General features: G+C 40.7%; 1 pseudogene; it reads right to left on the reverse strand.

Annotated features, from left to right (window-relative positions):
- Positions 1 to 4,991: 4,991 nt before the first annotated feature.
- LOC147896235 (multicopper oxidase LPR1 pseudogene) lies at positions 4,992 to 6,589 on the reverse strand (annotated as a pseudogene).
- Positions 6,590 to 21,334: the final 14,745 nt, after the last annotated feature.

Consider the following 21,334-nt stretch of genomic DNA (forward strand, 5'->3'; position numbering starts at 1 on the left):
AGCTCTCTTGCCAAAGCTGCCTCAACATCGCTTCCTCCAACTTTGGATACATCCCGCAACCTTCTACGACATGCAGTGACCTCCTTCTCCAAACAGATGGATGCAAAACCTCACTATGGGCCTCCCATAGCTCCTCACGACCAACGAGCATACATATGCTCCAAGGTAGCAAAGCTCCACAGCCAAATCAACTCCAGTCCAGTTTTGCTACACTGGTGGATGCTTGCATGGATGCGAATTCAAAGGCTTCATGCAACTTTATTGCATGCGAATTTTTGGACATTACTTGCAAGCTTCTGCAATGGCTGCTGCTCCACCTACAATGCATCACCAAGCGACCTCCAGTGCAGCCTCCAAAAACTCTTTGTGATCAGCCTCAACCATAAGCACATCCAATTCCAATTAGATGATGCCACAACAACCAAATCGTGAAAGCCAACAGTGGCTCTATCAATACGTCCCCCAATTTTGAACTTAAGACTAGCTTCCCTAGGTGTGTAGCGGCGGGTAGCCGAAGCTGTTAAGCTACCAATATCCTCATCCTCATTTTTGGAGTTCAAGCTAGGACTCTTAAGTAGCGGGTGCTGTCCACCAAAAGATGGCCTACGACCTTCCAAATTGCATGTCGAAAGATTGTTGTGAGTCTTTTGGGAAGCGCATCTAGCCAAAGAGGGAGCATGGTGATGATGGACATGTAGCATCTCCATCAAAGAGCTTCTCCACAGCTTCCAACTACAAGCTTCAACGTCAACGAGCCGGCTCAGCAACCTCTACACACAAAGCGGTCTCCAATGACAATCAGCCATCTAGACAAGCAAAATGACCTGTAAGGTAAGCTCCTCTCCAATGCGCTGCAGCCCAAGATCTCCATCGCCATGCCCACGCCTTCGATGCCAATGCAGAGAAGCAGAGAGTTTCTTCTTCTCTAAGGTTTAGTAACCTTAAGACACGTGGCAAAGATAGAAACTAACCATGGTTATTTGACTTGGACCTTGGTTAAGTATGGCCTTGGGTTAAGTTGCTGGCTAGATTAAAATTACTATGGTTAGGTTATTGAAGTTTGGTTAAGTTTCTACCACATGGCATAGGGCCTCTTAATGCCTATGCCACATCATAAGGCCACCTTCTTCTTCATAGAATCTTCGACAAGGCGTAACTTGCAATCCAAGAAGAATTTGGGCATGCTCCAAAAAGGAAAAGTGATCACCTTTTTGAGCTCTACATGCCTATCAAGTCAGAATCATTGTTAGCAATTAGACACTTCCATTGAAGAGAAAACACTCATGGTAAGAACTTTGCAACAAATGAAAAAGCGATGCATGAATGCAAAACACATGCCAAAAGCTCAAGTGGACGAGATGACCATAGCTTGTAACATGGTATCCACACATAAAGCATCAAGGCACATGGTAGAACAAAGCATCATGCTTCAAGCTACATCAAGCGAAGAAGACAATGCCATCAACAACATGTATTGAGAAGCAACGTCCTTGCCACCTTTAGCCCACACATTTGTAAATCAAACATGATCACCTGAGAGTAGTTATGAACGCACCCAGGGGAGGTATTGACATGTAAAAACCACACTTGACCACCTTAAGTAGCAATGCTAGCATTAAGGGGAGGTGATGGAATGTAACTCACATCTGACCACCTTGCAGTAGCCAAAGGATCATGGCACCAAGGGGAGGTGTTGAGAGTTGTGGTGCCATGTGCACATAGACTAAAGGCTAAGGTATGGTATAGGAAAGAATTAAAGTAGCCACCCTAGGATGTGGACTACATGATGTGGAGAAGTGGATTGAGGATATCCACAAGGAGAGATGTGGATGAGAGCATCCCACATGGTTTGACTATTCTAAAGGCTCTCTCTATATAAGAGTCCTATCATGTATTGTTGACATAACACATTACAATAGATTGAGTGTTTCATACTTTCCGTCTCTCTCCCCATCGTTTTTCGTATTTGGTTTGATCCTCCATGATCTTTATGCTCATTGAGTAATAGATTAGGCTAATACAATCCACACTTTGATACTTAGTTAGTATGCCACCTTAGTTTGCTGAGTTTGGTTTCAGACCCACACATAGGGTTCACCTATTCTTTTGTACTAAGAGAGTTCTTTTGGCTTTCACAACTAAGAAGAGGAAAACTGTTTTCAGCCTCCACCTTTGTGTATATTCCCCCATGATTGTGTATGTGAGAAACCTACAAGCGAGACTCCTTCCTTCTCTCCCACTCTCTTCACACATGGGTGGAGGGAAGGCAAGGAGATTTCTATCGAATCACAATCTTGACAAAGAAAAACATACATTGCCTCAAAGTAGTTGGGGTTGGGAATACTGGAAAGCAGTGTGTGAATGCACAGCCAATAAGGCTTCTCATCCTCAAGTAGCAACTTTGAGAGCTAAAGTATGGATAAAGATAGATGCATTGATAAAATTGCTTCGCCAAGTTCAAATCAATGAGATGTATTATGAAAGGTTCAGGATGGCTATGAAAGAGTTTATGTAATTAATGGTGAAAGCATGGGGGGAGTCGCACATCACACGTTACATGGTAATCTTGGCACAATCTTAATATTTAGCACTTGCTTTATAAACAATTTTTGTTGTTGAAATGATTCTCATCATGTTTGTAGCATATTCTCTATGCACACGAACCATGGTTTGTACAAAATTGGGGCCCTTTGTCCATTTGGAATACACATGGCACAGAGAAGTCGCACTATAGAGCCAAGGCAGCCTACTTCAAGAACTCAAGGCATGGTGGTGGTGTCACTCGTAGCAATGCATTGCATGAGATGTTCGACTAGTTTTTAAGATGTTTACTAGGAAGAAATTTGAAGTCTGAAAAGGCAAAGGCATCAAAACTTGCAAAAGCAGTTCAAATTGTATCAAAGAATAAAAGGCATAGTACTACTTTGTTCTTGGAGTCTCCCATTCAATAGAGGCAAAAAGGCAATTGAATATTGAGTTTCCACACACTCTCATTACAAGACATGTAACTGTACAGTTTATGCTGGTTTGACTGATTCGAAGGCAAACTTACTGGCTTTTGATCACAATAATGACAATGAGTATAGGAAGTCCATGTCTTGGATAGAACGTTTTTGTTTCTATCACAATGAGTTCATTATGAAACTCAATGAGGATCGTTCTTTAATCACTCCAAAGTTTTGCTTGTCTTTGTTGAATGAGACTAGGAGTTTTGCAACAATCAAAGATCTATCAAGGCCAAGTGACAGCTTCAGATCATGGAACATGATGTTTGAAAGTGCATATCATAGTGGAGAAGTTTGGGATTTGCATGATAAATGCAAATTTTTCCAAGTGGGAGGATTTTGAAATCAAAGGGCAGAAAAAACTCATACTTAAAGGAGTCAAGAAAGAAGTTACCTAGACATTGAAGACATTACTTGAAGAAATTCGAGCCACAACATGGCAGAGCATGCAGGGAACTAAAGATGAGATTCTAATTAAGTCTATGCTTGGCAGAGTGGTGTCTAGGGATCTCTCTTTGGATGAAATGGGCAATGAATTTGATGAGTAAGTAAACTTCTCTTTTGCATCATGTCTCTCCTTGATTTTACATTAATCTCTTTACAAATAATGTTTCAAGAGACTTTGTTTCAACTGTATTACATGTGTTTTCAATGAAGGCATAAAATATACATGAGAATGCAGGAAGCAATGATTTGGCAATTGAACATGCCGGATTGGAATGCTGTTTGGGAGGAGTATCTAGAGAGCAATAGGATGGAGAGCTTGGCTCCATATTTCAATGTATTCAAAAGCATGGTATGTCAAATTTGGTATACATATTCTAATGAATTTTTTCTTTCGAATTGTAGATTTGAATGTTTAAAATATTGAACTATTGAATTTTGACAACAACCTTCAGAAACAGGCAAGAAGGGATCTGAGAGTAGTATGATGTCTGCAAGCTTTAAGCAATTGATTGACTAGGCTGCAAAAGAAAAAGAGTGTCGAACTTGACAACAATCTATCACTCTTAGTGATGACATGTTAGAGTTTGACAGGGGGGAAAACCATCCGCCAAACTTTTATCATGTGCTCAATGGAGACTGCAATGAATTGTCAAGGATAGTTCCAAAGAATAGTACACGTTGGTCGTTGCAGACATACCATACAAATTTAATATTCATGGATCCACCTTTGATGAGGTCCCTTATAAAGCAAAGGAACTAATGAGTCTTCTTGACTAGTTCATGTCAATTACATTGGCAACGCTTTGGCATGTCGTAATTTTTCATTTCGGACTTGCGGTTTGGGGCAGTGATGAGTGTCATCTATGGTAAATGTGCTGGACGTGACCACCTTTATTGATGAGTGCAGCAATGAAATGCAAAGATTTTTTTGGGTCAATTATTATCGTTATAAATGTGTTTTCTTTTGATAAATTTAAAACTTATTTTTATTGCATGTCATAGGATGAAACCCAATGTGAGACAAATGAGCTGAAAACATTTCAGTTGGGTATTGGTCTGTGGATGGAAAAAAAATTATTGGTCACATCAATTTTCCCTCATCAACTCCATTTGCTCCTAATCATTTCATTATTCCAACTGTGACGAATTAGAAGCTCCTGGGCATGTGACCATGGATAAGAATGGGTAGATAGTAAATCCTTATCAAAAACCACAACTCCTAAGTAATCAACTCATAGATCTATTTTCAAATGAGCATGAGTGAGTACTTGATCTCTTTGCTGGTTCAGGCACAGTCACAACATGTGTCTTAAAAAAGGGTCAAAATGTCATTGCAGTTGAAAAAGATCCTATTCAATGTGATTACATAAAGAAGAGAATTACATAAAGAAGAGAGTGACTACTATTCATCACTTTCCTGATGAGCATCAAGAGCTTGGTTTGAAAGGTGGGAAGTTCGATGCAGATTCGGTGGTAGCCTCATCACGGGAACCCCAACCTCCTGAGATATTGAAACCCAGTTTTAAGGAGGCAGGTGAGCTAGCTGATACATGGGAGGAGGTTGTGGAAGAGAAACAAAATGAGGTGAACATGGATTGCATGAGACCTATTAGTAAGATTGATTATCCTCCATACCTCTACAGACCTTTCCTTTGGTGTCTTCGTAGCGGGATACTGGTTTCCTAACAAAGTGTGAATGGTGCTGTTGTTCTGATCATTAATTTGCAGCAGGGTGAGGTTGCGGATAAGTGCATCTCGATGGTTTATTTTTTGGAGGCATCCAGGGAGAGATTTGGGTATAGCAGCGATAGGAGACTTTTCAGTTCTGCTGCCCACTACTACAAATTTCATCACCACTTTCGTTCGATTGTTATTGTCGAATACAAAGAAACCAAATGGAAATGGAGAAGGCGCTGAATTTTTCAGAACAACCTTAGCCCCAGGTCTGAGACTGGAGAAGTCGATGAGGACATCTAATCTCTCAGCTGGTGCAAAAGTGATTTCGGTAAGCTCTTTGGGTTTGGGGAGGAAGCCCCCATCTGTTCCTATTTGCACAAAGGGCAGAGTGAAGAAGCGAGCATTGGTGCCATTGAGGATCCAGAAGCGGTAAAGTCGAGGTTCTATACTCAAATATGGCCACAGTTTGCCATTGACGAGAATGGCGTCTCCAAAAAATTCAAGACACTAGCTTGGATGAATGGCAGTATCATCACCGGCCGTTGGAAACTCAAGCGTACCATTAGGATCAAATTGCTTGTCCTGGATGATGAGAGGGATCTCGTAGGCTCCTTCCGGAAGGAGTAGCTTATGCTTTTGAGCATGATATCTGACAAAGTAGATACCCAAAAGACTAGCGAAAACATTCAATCGTGTAATACCAACCACATGGTTGTGGTACCATAGCATCATAGGCTCCTGAGTATTCGCATAAGTGTAGTTTTGAGTCTTGTGTGTTAGGCCAGTTTCTCCATGCCTAGTGAACCAGGCATCTAGGTGGCCATCGGACGAGCTATCAACCTCCCCTCCATGTAAGTGTGTCACAATAGGGACACCTTCGTGCCGTGGATTTGCCCAATGCAGTGTCTTGTCTACTGCAAGCATATGGTTTTGATCTATGATATGATTATCCCATCAGACAGAGGCCTCAATCCCTTGAATAGCCTCTAGAGTTGGCCCTGATATGTGGCAGTAGAACGACTTGTCCCATAACCATATAGGGTGGTGTCAGGGAGGTTTCTGTGTAGCTTCTGCAAAACAAATTAAGAGAGAATTTTGTCAGATAACTGTCGCAAGAGATAGATCCTTTACTCACAACATAGCAATCCTAGTAATATAATTCACAACATGCACTAGTGTCTTTTTCGGATTCTTCTGACAATATGTGTTTCATTGAGAGACATCCGTGTAATTACCTAAGTTATCTTGTAAGTGCCGAGAGTGATGGGGATGCCTACACTCACGTTGATGCTAGGGGGAATGGGAAGCGCGTCCACGAAAAAATCTAGTTTTGGGGAAGCGTTGTGAGGAGTACAGCCTGATGGTAGACTTTGATCACTTGTTGCACGTTGGGGTAGGAAAGCCAGGCCCAACAAACTAGTGAGGAGTATCGAGGCAGCTACAAGCGGGTGGAAGCCCATGCTATTAAGATGCCCGATAGATTATGAGCCGTGCGATGTGTCGGGAGATCAGGTGCAGCGGTGAGTGAAGAAGGATAGAGCTAGGTATAGCGATGGGAGATTAAGGCAACACAAAAGTTGGAGAAGCTGCAATTAGTGTAGGAGAAGCGGAGAGGGGAGTGAAGCAAGATGATGAGTGTATGAAGCAAATTAGAGGATGAGGCAGTATGGTGGGCAATATGAGTATTATATGGTGCGTAGGAGGCGAAGAAGCAGAAATGATTAGAAACCGAAAGGGCGGGGACATTTTATGGATATGGGGAGGGGTTTCATGACAAGAAATGGCGACGGAGAAATAGTAAAAGGAAACAGCTGGTTCAAAGAAATAGTCGGCAATAGATCATTTAGACTCACGTAATGGTCGCATGGAAAGTTCTTGTGCTATCCAAGACCCTGTTCCTCCGACGTCATTGGTGCACGTCATAGGCCCCCGCCTTCCTTTAAGCACTTCCTCCTCTTTGCCTCTCTTGAAATCTCTCATCTCCAGCCTTGACAATTTCTCCCCAACCATATGTCAATCCAACCTTCCTTTTGTCTTCCTTCCCCTCCACGCCTCCCCCCCACAAGATTCTTCCCCCATCTTTGCCAAGCAACTCTGTTTCAGAATCGTGCTGGCAAGTTCTTCGGTCACACCATCCAAGATGGCTTGATGCAGTTTAATGGCTTCTTATCATACAATGTTTGGACATTGTGTGGCTTGGATCACATCGATGGTTGACTTGAGAACCTACATGGGAAATTTGTTACAAAACTTCACACTAATATTTTAAGTGTCAAGTCTTTATACTTCCGTTATTGGTAATTATGCAAAGGAAACAATATATAGATGTTAAGTCATTAATGTCCCCATTCTCTAAAGGTGCAATTTCAAAGCCTACTCATAAATGCAAGTATAATTAAAAATAAATTATAATATTTAAATTTTTCTACCAAGCGTGGATGTTTTTATCAAAGCTATCACAACAAGACAAAGCACCCATAGATGTGCACACAAACGTGTTTACTAAACTAAATAAAAAACTTACGAGCACATCTATTTGCATGTCTATTTTCACGTCTAGAGACCCACGTCTACTAGTGCGTCTATATAGAAGACACACGCATGTATAGATGCGCATTTAGACGCTTAAATAGATGCTCTTATAAACGCATTTATAGACGCAAAAATAGAAGCTTGTCGAATAGACAGATGCGTATATAGGTGCGTTTATAGATGCACTGATAGGCGTGCTTTATAATATTTTTTTTAAAATTTACAAAATGTTGTGTATGCTATATAGTTACAAGAATCCCATTTCCACATTGTGTAATTCAATTCTTACAGCCAAGCGCATTTTAATTACAATTCCAAATAAAACATTATAACTCCAAAACGCAATAAAATTGAAAGCTCAAAAAGTGCTTGTATGTACATATAGCACGAAGCTAAGCCACATCATGTGGCTTCAAGTACAAAAAATAAGAGGAGTGTATATACAAGAGGACTAATCTATGTTCTCCACATCCTTGCTCCCTTCCACACTCCCTTCTGCGCTCCCTTCTATGCCTCCTTCCTCGTCTTCCTCGTTGTCTTATGCACGGGCCTGTAAACAAGGGACAACATATATCAATGTATGAAAAATCAAATCTTTACTTATAATTTTGGCATTATTTAATGACTTTCAAATACCTCGGGGGCCGCTCCAGTAGCCCGAGTATACTACTCCTCAGTAATCAACCCGTCATCATAGAAGTGCCTCCATGTATCTCCTCTATGATGGTGGCGGTGGTAGGCTGTCTCCACAGGAGTAGGGTATCTGCCCACGATCTCAAGATGTAAGACGACACAATTTGTGGAGGGATTAGTACAAAGAAACAACCTTCTAATAAACTACATAACCAATATAATTTGAGATCAATACTTACAAATTGGGCCTCCCATGATTCAACACCACCTACTCCAAAATGCGCGCTTCCATATTCCTCCATCTGGATCCTTCGTGCCTGCACGTGCTGCAGACTAGGGTCCTCCCTCGCTGACTTCATTGCTTTCTTCCACTCACGCTTGTGAGTGGTGTGGGGCAGGCCCCTTGGTGGTTGACCTCCCTCGAGCCTGGCAAGCTCCGCTAGTGCCTGTCTCTTAAGGAAAGATCTTTTATTGCCAAGTATCATAAAAATCTTTGACTTGGCCCATTTATTTGTGAACTGGCGATTGGGGGGGTTAGGATACCTAGAGCGAACAGCAGCGAGGGTCTCATCAGCCAACCTCTTTGGCTGGTCTTTAAAGTGGATAAAGCAATCTCTGAAATTGTTAGCAATTACAAAGCGCATGAAGGCCATTATGTCCTTCCCCCGTGCATCCATCAAGATGCCTCCTGTCTAAGTGATGTCATAGAATATCGTACCATCACCCGGAGGCATGTCTAAATCATTTGAATCATCATTGTCCCCACTGCCACCCCTCCCAAAGCACTGTGCCATGCATCCCCCACCATCTCCCTACTACTATGCCTACTACCGTGTCGTGTCGAGCTCGTACACTGGCCACTTGTAGCTAGAGACTGCATGGGACTATGTTGACCACTCGTAGCTAGAGAATCGAGTCTCGACTGCACAGGAGTACATCGACGGCTCTGCGAGACAGAAGGACCTTCTGACGGCATGGGGGAAGGGGCATAAGACGGCATGGTAGAAGGGGCATAAGACGGCATGGGGGAAGGGGCATTAGATTGAATAGGAGATGGGCCTGCGCTGTGTAGCCAGTTGGGATGTGCTGACTCTAGTGGGGTGATCTCAGCTAGTGTGGGGTGGTTTGGAGTCTGTAGTGCCGACTCCTGGGGGGTGTTTAGAGTACTCGTCATATACCCATATAACTCCGCAGGACTAGGAGGGTGCCCTAAAAGATTATATAAGTCCTCCAAATAGAATCTCGAGGATCAGGTGAGCTGGAAGTGCTTCCTGGCCACATGTTGAACTGGAAAAAAGAAAAAAAATATATTACTAATGAACTGAGAAGAAAGGGGAAGGGAAGAGAGGATTACTGTCAGAGCGCGTCTATAGATACGTCTGATTAGTGCATCTATTTTTGTGTATAACAACATGTCAATAGACATGGTTGTCTGTGTCCGCAAATAGGCTAGACGCACATTTAGATGCGTCTATAGATGCGGTTTTAGATGCACTTTGAGATGCACCTATAGACGCGCTCCTACACACGGACTTTTCTAAAAAGTAGAAAAGGAGATTGCACCCAACACACAAACGTGAGACTGATACCCAGATCATGCATTTTTTGGATACGAGAAAGTACAAATCCAAAGAGAGCAAACTTCCAAAAAAGATCAACTGCAAAAATACTTACCTTGGATAGAGGTATGGAAGGTTCTTCTCCTTTTTCAAAGTTGCTTCTCCTCCTTATTTGCCCTCCTCTCCTTTAAGCTTGGATGTAAGTGTGGGTGCCTTCCTCTTAAGTATAAGCTTGGAAGTAAGTGTGGGAGCCTTCCTTTTAAGCATCAAAACTATGGATCTGCTAATAAGGAAGCAAGCAAGCCACGCAAAGTATAAGTAATGTGAAGAAAAGTGAAGCGAGCGCGCTAAAAGCAGGTTTAAAAGCCGCGTTTATAGGCGTGTCTAAAAGCATGTCAATAGGCACATCTAAATACACAGAGTAGATGTGATTTTAGAAGCACCTTGAAACACACTTTTAGACGTGCACCATAGAACAAACAGACGTGCTTTTAGACGTGCCTTTAGATGCACCACAGAGTTTAAAATTAAACATTTGAAGAAGAGCAAATTTTTTTGGGTTGTTTGTTTGTAGGATGTCTTCATCTTCAACAAGTAGCTCTAGTGAGGATGAATCCCTCTGTATCCACCATTGCAAAATGTGGTTGGAGCAAAAAATCAAATGTATGTGTGATTGATGTCGAGGAAACATGTATCGTGCATGCAGGATTACACTCAATCACATCTCAAAGTATGGAGAATGGGATGTGACCATAAATAGGGTAAGGGTTTGTAAGTTAAGGTTGATTGAGATACCTATGGGTGTTCATATGTTTGAGTTATGATCCCATTTCAATTTGATACAGGATGCAGTGCCACACCCGCATATGTTGCCCTATGCTCGCCGTGAGGAGGCGAAGCGTCGGTGATATGAGGTGGGATCTTTAGGAGGGACCGTTATGGATGCATGGAGTGATGGTGATAGTAGCCCTCCACCATTACCTCATGAAGCCGTGGAAAGAGGTGTGGAGCAATTATATGGCTTGAAATCTCATGATTGGCACAAGATGGTCCAAGTAAGTATTTTATGTGCATAATATCTTTTTCCTTTCAAATTTGTGAGTGAATAATTATAAGTAACTAATCAACCACCTCCTCGTGGGTTCAGTTCATACTACCTACTAGCATTTAAAAGAGTGCATCAAAGGATGTCAAAGATTGTATTTACAAGATGGGCGAGCTTGTGAGGTACTTTACATGATACAAAATATGATGCGTATCAATGCTCCATGCAAGTTTGAATGCATATTGCTAATATGCTGTACTTTTTCATTTCTAGGTATGTGAGCTCAAAGGAAATAGATCCCACCCTTGAGAATGCTCAAGTAATGTCAGTGGAGGTGGTTTGTTTAGTGGAGGAGACATTTCCACGTTCTATTCTCACAATCCAACTACATATTATAGTGCATTTGGTGGATGAGATTGCTATATGCGGTGCTATACATGCAAGATGGTTGTTCTTCCTCGAGCGCTTCATGAAGACCTTGAAGGGCTTCGTGAGACAAAATGCAAGACCCGAAGGTAGCATGGCCAAGGGTTGGTTGGTACAAGAGTCACTTGTATATATTTCTGAGTTTCTTGTTGATGTGGATAGCTCTCTCCCACAACTATGGAGAGATGATGAAGACCTAAGGATGACCTCTATTGTGCCTCAAGGGAAAGGACACAACAAAGTAATAGACACGGAGTTGCATAATAGTATCAACCTCTTTTGCGTGCTTAATAGTGATGTGATGAAAATATAGGTGACAAGATACGAGGATGAAAAGGCAAGAAGACAAGAAGAAAGGGCCCTCTTTCATACACACCACGGATCTCTGTGCCATACCCTCAGTATCTAAGAGCACTTCCAAAGGATATTCATGTGGATTGGCTACTTGATAAAATGGAGAAAGCAAAGAAAGATGAGGGGATGCATATCACAATGGAAGAATGGGAGTATGCTAGGGGATGCATGAGCAAGGTCGGTATATAGAATGTTATGCATAAGTTAGGAGCTTTCAATAATTTAGATTGCTTATTTAATTGATTTTTTCTTGGTGTAGTGCACTATGTTCAATGCTATATGGTGTGATGGCAAGCATTTTTGAACACAACGGATTGATGATAAGAGAAACACACAAGATTGCAGCATCATTGTTAGCTTTGAGGGAGCCAATGGAGCCATGGATGATTATTGTGGCATAATCCAAGATATTATTAAGCTTGACTTTTGACGCTTCTTTGTGTATGTTTGGGATGTAAAGTGGTTTAAGGACGTGGTGCAAAGAGGCCCTAATGCAACAATCAAATGCCATGTAAGTGGCTTTGTAACTATTGACTCCACAAAGTTTTGGCAAAGTAGGAAGGACACACTAGTACTACCGCAACAATGTGAACAGGTACTGTGCACACATATAAAAATACTCGCTTTTAAATATTTGATGCAAGAAAAATAACATGATTGTATTTGTGTTTGAATTAGGTTGTCTATCAACCAATGGTGGATAATAATAGATGGTGGCATGTCATACCTATTATGCCATGTTCCAAAGTGATACATTTACTAATATGGAGTGTATGGAGGATGATCATGGCCATGGACGTGATGATGACCGTGATACGAGAGAGGAGGATGATAATGAGATAGGAGATACAGATATTGAGGCCATTACCCGTGAGGACGAGCCTACCATTGGTGATGCTGATTTCGATGAGCACATGAGTAGCACAAGTAGTAGTGGGTTGAATGTATTTGTAGATATAAACACTTGTTTGGATTTTGAAGTAGATAGTTTGGCAAGGGTTGATCTCATTGAGGATGAGATTGAACCGTAGCCCCATCATTGATATTGGCAAAACTATTTTACATATTGTCTCATTCTCCTCACCTCACTTAATTCTTGTATATGTGGGCTTGCAAAAAAGCATTGATGTTTTTGTGGGGTACTAGTTTAGGCTCCTCCCCATACATCCACAAGTGGCGCATGATAATACAACGTTGATGTTGTACTTCTTGCTTGCAATGAGTGCAATGACAATACGACCTCTCCATAAGCCACTCTATGCTCCTAGGCATTAGCGCATCATCTAACGAGCTTCCACTTATCCCTTCCATCTACACACTTCCAAAATCACAACATGATTGCAAGGAAATCTACTAACAGCCAAAAAATAGCCACCCATGAGCCTCTTTTCTCTCTTCTAACAATAAGTGCCCTGAACTGTCGCGATATAGCGACTTTTTACTTTGTTCAACTGCTATATAGTGATGTTTTGCCGTGTTCCATTGCTATATAGTGGCACTTTTGAATATAAGCATTGCTATATAGCGACGCTGTGGGCTTAAACCTGAAACCTCATGCTGCGACGCTTTCTTTAGAATCTCTATTGTGGGTAAAGCAATCTCTCCTCCCACCTTATATTTAATGACCTCGCTTTTTTGCTCTCTATTCTCCACTCCTCACCACTACTCAGCCCCTCTCCTAACACTTGTGCTCCCTCTCCACCATTCTCCCTCTTTGCTTGTGGAAAAGAAGTTTTTCAAGAAGCAATGTAGGTTCGTTTTTTGTGAGTATTGAAACATGTTTCTCCTTGTATTGCTAAGGCTATGTGCTGGTTTTCATGCTTGATTTTCAAGAGTTAAAGACAAAAAATGAGATTTTGTGAAAGAAAGAAGACTCACCTCTTATAGTCTTTTTGGTATTTCTGTTCCTCCTCTTTCTCCTTGTTCGTAGGCTTATGCTTTCTCCTTGTTTATAGGCTTATGCTTGTCTCCTCAATCCAATCCCTTTGAGAAGTTTCTTCTTTAAACTCCTCCTTCCTCTAACTAGTTATTTGAAAAATGGTATGTTTCCTCTCTTTTGTATGGCCAGTCCACAAAACACCGAGCGGGAATATTCTAGGTAAGAAAGTCCTTCCTCTTTTTTCCTATTGTTATTTTTGTTATTTGCATTGGCTTGCGACTAGCGGCTTAAGCGCTAACTACAGTGATGGGCATAGTAACCCTCTCTTCCCCTATTCCCTCTTCTTTCCCTCTCTTCCTCTCTTCCTTCTCTTCCTTTTCCCTCTTCTTTATCCCCTCTTTCGATCTCTTTTTCCCCTCTTCCTCCTTTCCTTCTCTTCTTTTTCCCCTCTTTGAATCTCTTTTTCCCTCTTCCTTCTCTTATGTTTATGCTTCTTTTTCCTCTTCTTTTTTCCCTCTTTCATTTCCTCTTTCAATCTCTTTTCCTCTCTCTTTCCTCCTCTCTTTCCCCTCTCTCAATGTCTTTTCATAAGCATATGTATTTGCCTATGCCTAAGCTTTCTCTCTTTTTCTTTTATGCTCATATGCTCATGAATAAGAATATCCTTTCCTTCCCTTTCTCTTATGCTTATGCTCTTTTTCCCTCTTCCTTCTCTTATGCTTATGCATGATGATATGTCTCCTTGTCCTCTTTTCCTTCCTCTTACTCCCCCTCTTTCCCCTCTTTCGATCTCTTTTCATAAGCATATGTATTTGCCTATGCTTAAGCTTTCTCTCTTTTTCATTTATGCTCATATGCTCATGCATAAGAATAAGCATATCCTTTCCTTCCCTTTCTCTTATGCTTATGCTCTTTTTCCCTCTTCCTTATCTTATGCTTATGCTTATGCATAAGCATATGTCTCCTTCTCCTCTTTTCCTCTCTCTTTCTCACCCTCTTTCCCCTCTTTTGATCTCTTCTCATAAGCATATGTATTTGCCTATGCTTAAGCTTTCTCTCTTTTTCTTTTATGCTCATATGCTCATGCATAAGAATAAGCATATCCTTTACTTCCTTTTCTCTTATGCTTATGCTCTTTTTTCCTCTTCCTTCTCTTATGCATATGCTTATGCATGAGCATATGTCTCGTTCTCCTCTTTTCCTCTATCTTTCTCCCTCTCTTTCCCCTCTTTTGATCTCTTTTCATAAGCATATGTATTTGCCTATGCTTAATCTTTCTCTCTTTTTCTTTTATGCTCATATGCTCATGCATAAGAATAAGCATATCCTTTCCTTCCTTTTCTCTTATGCTTATGCTCTTTTTCCCTCTTCCTTCTCTTATGCATATGCTTATGCATGAGCATATGTCTCCTTCTCCTCTTTTCCTCTCTCTTTCTCCTCCTCTTTTCCCTCTTTTGATCTTTTTTCATAAGCATATGTATTTGCCTATGCTTAAGCTTTCTCTCTTTTTCTTTTATGCTCATATGCTCATGCATAAGAATAAGCATATCATTTCCTTCCTTTTCTCTTATGCTTATGCTGTTTTTCCCTCTTTCTTCTCTTATGCTTATGCTTATGCATGAGCATATGTCTCCTCCTCTTTTCCTCTCTCCTTCTCCTTCTCCTTCTCCTTCTCCTTTCTTCTCTTGTTTTTTCCTCACTTTTTCTCTTTTGTTCATAAGCATATGCCTATGCCTATGCCTATGCATATCCTTTTCCTTTCTTTCTCTTCTTTTTTCCTCTCTTTTTCTCTTCTTTTCATAAACATATGCCTATGCCTATGCATGTCCTTCTCCTTCTCCTTCTCTCTTCTTTCTCTTCTTTTTTCCTCTCTTTTTCTCTTCTTTTCATAAGCATATGCCTATGCCTATGCCTATGCCTATGCTTATGCTTATGCATGAGCATATGCTCATATGCTTATGCATAAGCATAAGCATATGCTTTCTCAATGTATTCTCTTATGCTTTGTCAATGTATTCTCATATGCTTTCTCAATGTATTCTCTTGTTTTTTATTTTCATGTTTGTGTCTACGTTAGACATGGGATCACGTCACATGTCCGATAAGTATGGACACCCTTGCAGGAGGAGACATCATGATCTCTATTCTCCAGAGGACTTTGACTCCCCTCAGGCGACACCTTAGGGGCCTACCCCTGCAACTACCCCTGGTCTGACTCCTCTTGGACGTAGCACTACGACTACCCCTTGGGGAACTCCTTTGCTAGCAGCCCATGGCTTTGTCGGAGTCCCAATGAGTTTGTGGCATAGATGATCAATGAGGAGGCAGCGAGATTCTTCTCTCTGCTATCCCAGAAGACCTCCGTAATTCCCTCTACTACACCAACGGCTGGACCTACTGCCCAGTCGTCCCCTCGTGCCCCTTCGAGTGAGGGGTCATTACCTTGGCGTGCCCATTGTAAGGGAAGGAAGAGTAGGAGGGGCCGCTTATGTTGTGCTGACTTGGGAGATGTAGATGAGTCAGCACACTCACATCCCTATAGGTCTCCACTTGGTCCTGAGACCCAGTACCAGCCAGGTCCCTTTCCCTCTCCTACTCCCACTACTACTCCTTGCTCTAGAAGCACTCACACAAACACCACCTGCTCTGACTCTGCCACTACCATGAGTCCTCCTTACCTAGTTGAGGACCTCTCCTATCAAATCACGACTGCCAGAGAGATAATAGAAGATAAAAAGGGCAAAGCAGTGATAGCCACCATGAGGTGGTTGATGAGCCACCACTTCAAGAGCAGCATTGCTACTGATTGGCAGTATCAAGATGACCAAAAGAAGTAGGCGGTCATCGATGAATTAAAAGAAAAATACCCTAACCCACCAAATTGGGAGTTCAATGAGAATTACATGCGAGAGCTTATGGGTTTGGTCTTGAAGCATCGTAGATCAACCTTGCATATTTCCATCACAAAGGCGAGGGGTGAACCCAGCTGGGTAGACAAAGCTGATTGGAAGTTCTTCAAGAAGTAGAATAGGGACCATCCCAAAATGTTTGAGGGTTAGAGGAGGGTTGCAAGGAGACAGTTGGATGTCATATGTACTTTGCACTTTGGTGCAGGCGGATGGTTGGTGTTCAAGGCAATGGTGGTAAGTCTACTTCTTCTCATTTAATGTATTATTATAATTTGTTTTACTACATATTACATGCACTTTATCTAACTCTCATAAATTGGGTCCACAGCAAGCTACGATGGGTCATCTTCCTACAGATGTAGAGACACGATGCGCATCTCGAGTAGAAACAAAGATGTGGTTTATTGAGCAAGAGGTAATGGGAGTGATGGTCGATTGGGCTGAGGTGGCTGCTCACATGTTATAAGTCTACTCCTACTTGTAATCTCACTTTTTAAATTGTTTTATTCTTTAAGTTCCAATCTAATTTCCAATTAATATGGTTTCACTCTTAGAGTCAAAGCTCAAGCATCCCATCACCAGAGGCATGAGGGCCAAAGATCAGGCGTAGCTCACGAGGGCCAAGGAGTAGGTGCACCTCATGAGGTCCAAGGATTAGGCCAACAAGAAGAGGACAAGGAGGATGACAACAATTTGAATAAGTAGTACTAGTAGTAGTAGTTTGGATATACTTTGACATGTATATCATTTTGTATATCGGGTCGTTTGAGCGATTTTGTATCACCCTTTTCAAAAGGGAAATTTTGTAATAAACAATGTTGTATATCTTCAACATGTATATGCTTTTGTTGCTCGATCAGTTCATTTGAGCAATTTTGTATCACCCTTTTCACAAGGGAAATTTTGTAATAAAAACTTTTTTTATAATTACTAAAAAAAACATTAGTGGGGCAAAACAGGGCTTGTTGTGGCCTTGTTTAGCCCCACTAATGCTTTTTTTTAAGTTCTGTTAATCGTTGCTATATAGGGACATTTACCAGTGTTGCTATATAGCGACATTTATTACCATCGCTATATAGCGATGCTTATATAGCGACCGTTCTTCTTTGACACTTATAACAACGTAAATAACGACCTTTGCACCTGTTTTTTAAAAAAAGTAGTGTAAAAAACGTCGGTATTTTCATCAGAAAAGGGCCTATGCCTTGTAGTGTTTCATGTTTTTCCCTTGCATATTTATACTTCTTGTAAGAAATACTTGCATATTTAATATGGAACCTATCCCTCCATACCTTATATTTTGGACGAGGGTAGTAACGTAATACTTATTGAGTTGGCACCCCAGGGATAGAGCTTCATTGATCACACTTTAGATTATCAGATTGGATATCCAATTGTGTTATGCTCTACATTCTTGAATTTGATGGCTTCATGAAATTTTTTGGCAAACTTATGCCCCTAGACTTATGTCCTTATCTCTTTCCAAGAAGAGGAAAACTAAGTAGATATGTCTCTTTTATAATTTCTAGCTCAATTTCATACAATTGAACAAAATTTTATGTCATGCCTAATGCCTATTCTCAATATGTACAAGTTGAAATTGATTGATAGGATGTAGACTTTTTCTCTTTGACTAGATCATACACAACCTTCACCTAGACATCACCACGACTACATCCATTTATTATTTACAATACACATTTGACTTCAAAAATGACATTTGAGCCTTGTTTCTAAACCCACTCTCATTTTTGTTTTGTTAAGCTATGCATACTTATCCTCATGAAACCTTTCTATTATGATGTCTCTATCATGTTGCATGAATTTTTCTTATTACTACAATCTGCACCCTCTAAAGGTCTCTTTTCTTTGAGCCTTTTGAAATATTTTATAACTTTGTACAAATGCAAATTTGAAATATTTATGGTTTTGTACTTAATACAATTGCATGTATGATATAGATAGGCCTATCATTCAAAAAAACTAATAGACCTTCAATTGGCCAATTTAGTTTGAACATTCTCCATCCATGAAACTTCTTCAATGTATTGTGAATCTAACAATGAATAACTTAATGTTATGCTTCTTCGGTTGTCCTATCAATCCTCTTTGGAAATATCTCGCTGGTGTTGAAAATTTCTCCCAAGCCAAGTGTCAATTGAAGCTTCCTTTTGTCTTCCTTCCCAAGCCCTCTTCCACCTTTCTGACACAAGATTCTTTCCCCATGTTTACATGTTTCAGAATAGTGCTAACAAGTTCTCTAAGTCCCATCATCCAAGATGGATTGATCTAATTAAATGTCTTCTTATCATACAATGTTTGGACACTCTAGGTCTTGGGGTACATCAATTAATGGTTTCCTTGAGAACCTGCATGGGAAGTTTGATGCAAAAAACATTGCACTTCAAAAATATTTGAAGTGTCAAGCCGTTATACTTCCTTCATTGGTTGTGAAAAGGAAACAACGTATAGATGTTAAGTCATTGTCCTTATTCTCCAAATCGGCAATTTTCAAGCATACTCAGAATTGCAAGTATACATAACAACAATGATTTATGATAGTTAAATTTTGCTACCAAGTTTTCTTTTGCTGCATGTATAAAAAATTGTCTATTTCTACTATAGAAAAGTATAAGAGATTCTCTACATGATTGTTGACTTGCATTTGACTTCCATCCAAGTTCCTTAAATGTTGAAGGTAGCCCACACTCCATCCTACATAGGTTTTGAATATGAAGAATATTATGCATTTATCATTCAAGTTTATCTTGACTTGGAAATATATCAAACTTTGATAATAACTACCAACCCCACACAATTTTATGTTATAATTAATTTTTTTTGGTGAAGAAGAATATAAAGTAACTTGCAATATTTGGTAGCATATTGAACTCTTACAACTCAATAGGTTTGTTAATTAAGTAGCTTCATTGATCACACTTTAGATTATCAAAGTGGATATCAAATTGTTTTATGCCCTTCATCCTTCAATCTGATGGCTTCATGCAAACTTATCCCCCTAGAATTCACTACGATTTGCATTAAAAAGTTTTTTTTACGAGCACAAAGGTCAGTATTTACATCGCTATTAGCATCGAAAAACAATGGTCGCTATATAAGTGTCACTATATAGTAACACTGGTAAACATCGCTATATAGTGACATTGGTAAATGTCGCTATATAGCAACGATTGATAAAAGCTTTAAAAAAACGTTAGTGGGGCTAAACAGGGCCACAGCAAGCCCTGTTTTGCCCCACTTATGTTTTTTTTTAGTAATTACAAAATAATGTTTTTTGTTACAAAATTTTCCTTGTGAAAAGTGTGATACAAAATCGCTCAAACGAGACGAGCGATAGAAGCACATACATGTCGAAGATATACAACATTGTTTGTTACAAAATTACCCTTTCAAAAAGGGTGATAAAAAATCGCTCAAACAAGCTGACATACAAGAGCATATACATGGCGAAGTATCTGCAAACTACTACTACTACTACTATTGCTCATCGAAATCATCATCCTCGTCCTCGTGCTCATCGTGCTGGCTTGATCCTTGCCCCTCGTGAGCTATGCCTGATCCATGGCCCTCGTCAAAGCTGTGTAAGCCCAATCCCTCATCATCACTGCTCACCTCCGCTGATGGGACATTCGCGCTTTGATTCTAAGAGTGAAACCATATTAATTAGAAATTAGATTGGAACTTAAAGAATAAAACAGTTTAAAAAGTGAGATTACAAGTAGGACTAGACTGATACCATGCAAGCAACCACCTCAACCCAATCGACCGTGGCTCCAAGCGCCTCTTGCTCAATAAACCATGGCTTTGTTCCTACGCAAAACCCATCTCGTCTCTGTGTCTGTGGGAAGGCGACCCATCGCAACTTGCTATGGGCCCAATTTATGAGAGTTAGATAAAGTGCATGCAATATGTAGTAAAACAAATAAAAGAATACATTAAATGAGAAGAAGTAGACTTACCACGATTGCCTCGAACTCCAACCGTCCGCCTGCACCAAAGTGCGAAGTACCTACAGAGTCTAGCCATCTCCTCGCAACCCTCCTCTGACCCTCGAACAGTTCGGGATTGTCCTTGTACTGCTTCTTGAAAAACTTCCAATCAGCTTTGTTTGCATAGCTGAGTTTAGCCTTCCCCTTTGCGATGGAAGTATGCAAGGTTGACCTACAATGCTTCAAGAGACCCCCATGTGCACTTTCATGTAATCCGAATCGAACTTCCAATTTGGGGGGTTAGGATATTGTCTTTTCAATTCATCGATGACTACTTGCTTCTTTTGGTCATCTTGGTACCACTAGTCGATAGCTATGCTACTCTTAAAGTGGTGGCTCATCAACCGCCTCATGGTGGCCATCACTCCTGCTAAGCCCTTTTTATTTTCTATTATCTCTCCAACAACCCTGATTTCATAAGATAGGTCCTCGACCGGGTAAGGAGGACTCATGGTAGTGGTAGAGGCATAGCGATTTGTGTTACTGTGAGCACTTACAGAGCGAGGAGTAGTAGTGGGAGTAGGAGAGGGCAAGGGACCTGACTGGTATTGGGTCTTGGGACCAAGTGGAGGCATACATTTTGAGAAAGTCGACATCACATTTCCTCTTACATCATACATTTTGAGAAAGAAGACGAACATGCATTTATCATTCAAGTTTTTCTTAACTTGGAAATCTTTCAAACTTTAAGAATCAACTACAAACCCCACAAAGTTTCCACATACAATCTCCTATTAATTTTCTAAGGTGAAAAAAATATAAATCACTTGCAATCTTTTGGAGTGTCTAGAACTCTTACAACTCAATAGTGTTGTGATAGAGCCCTAGGGCACCGACTCCCTTTAGTAAGATTACCTA

The sequence above is a fragment of the Dipteris shenzhenensis genome, chromosome 12, assembly GCF_047967505.1.
Source record: "Dipteris shenzhenensis isolate YYH24624 ecotype China chromosome 12, Dip_SZ_1.0, whole genome shotgun sequence".
NCBI classification, from domain to species: Eukaryota; Viridiplantae; Streptophyta; class Polypodiopsida; order Gleicheniales; family Dipteridaceae; genus Dipteris; species Dipteris shenzhenensis.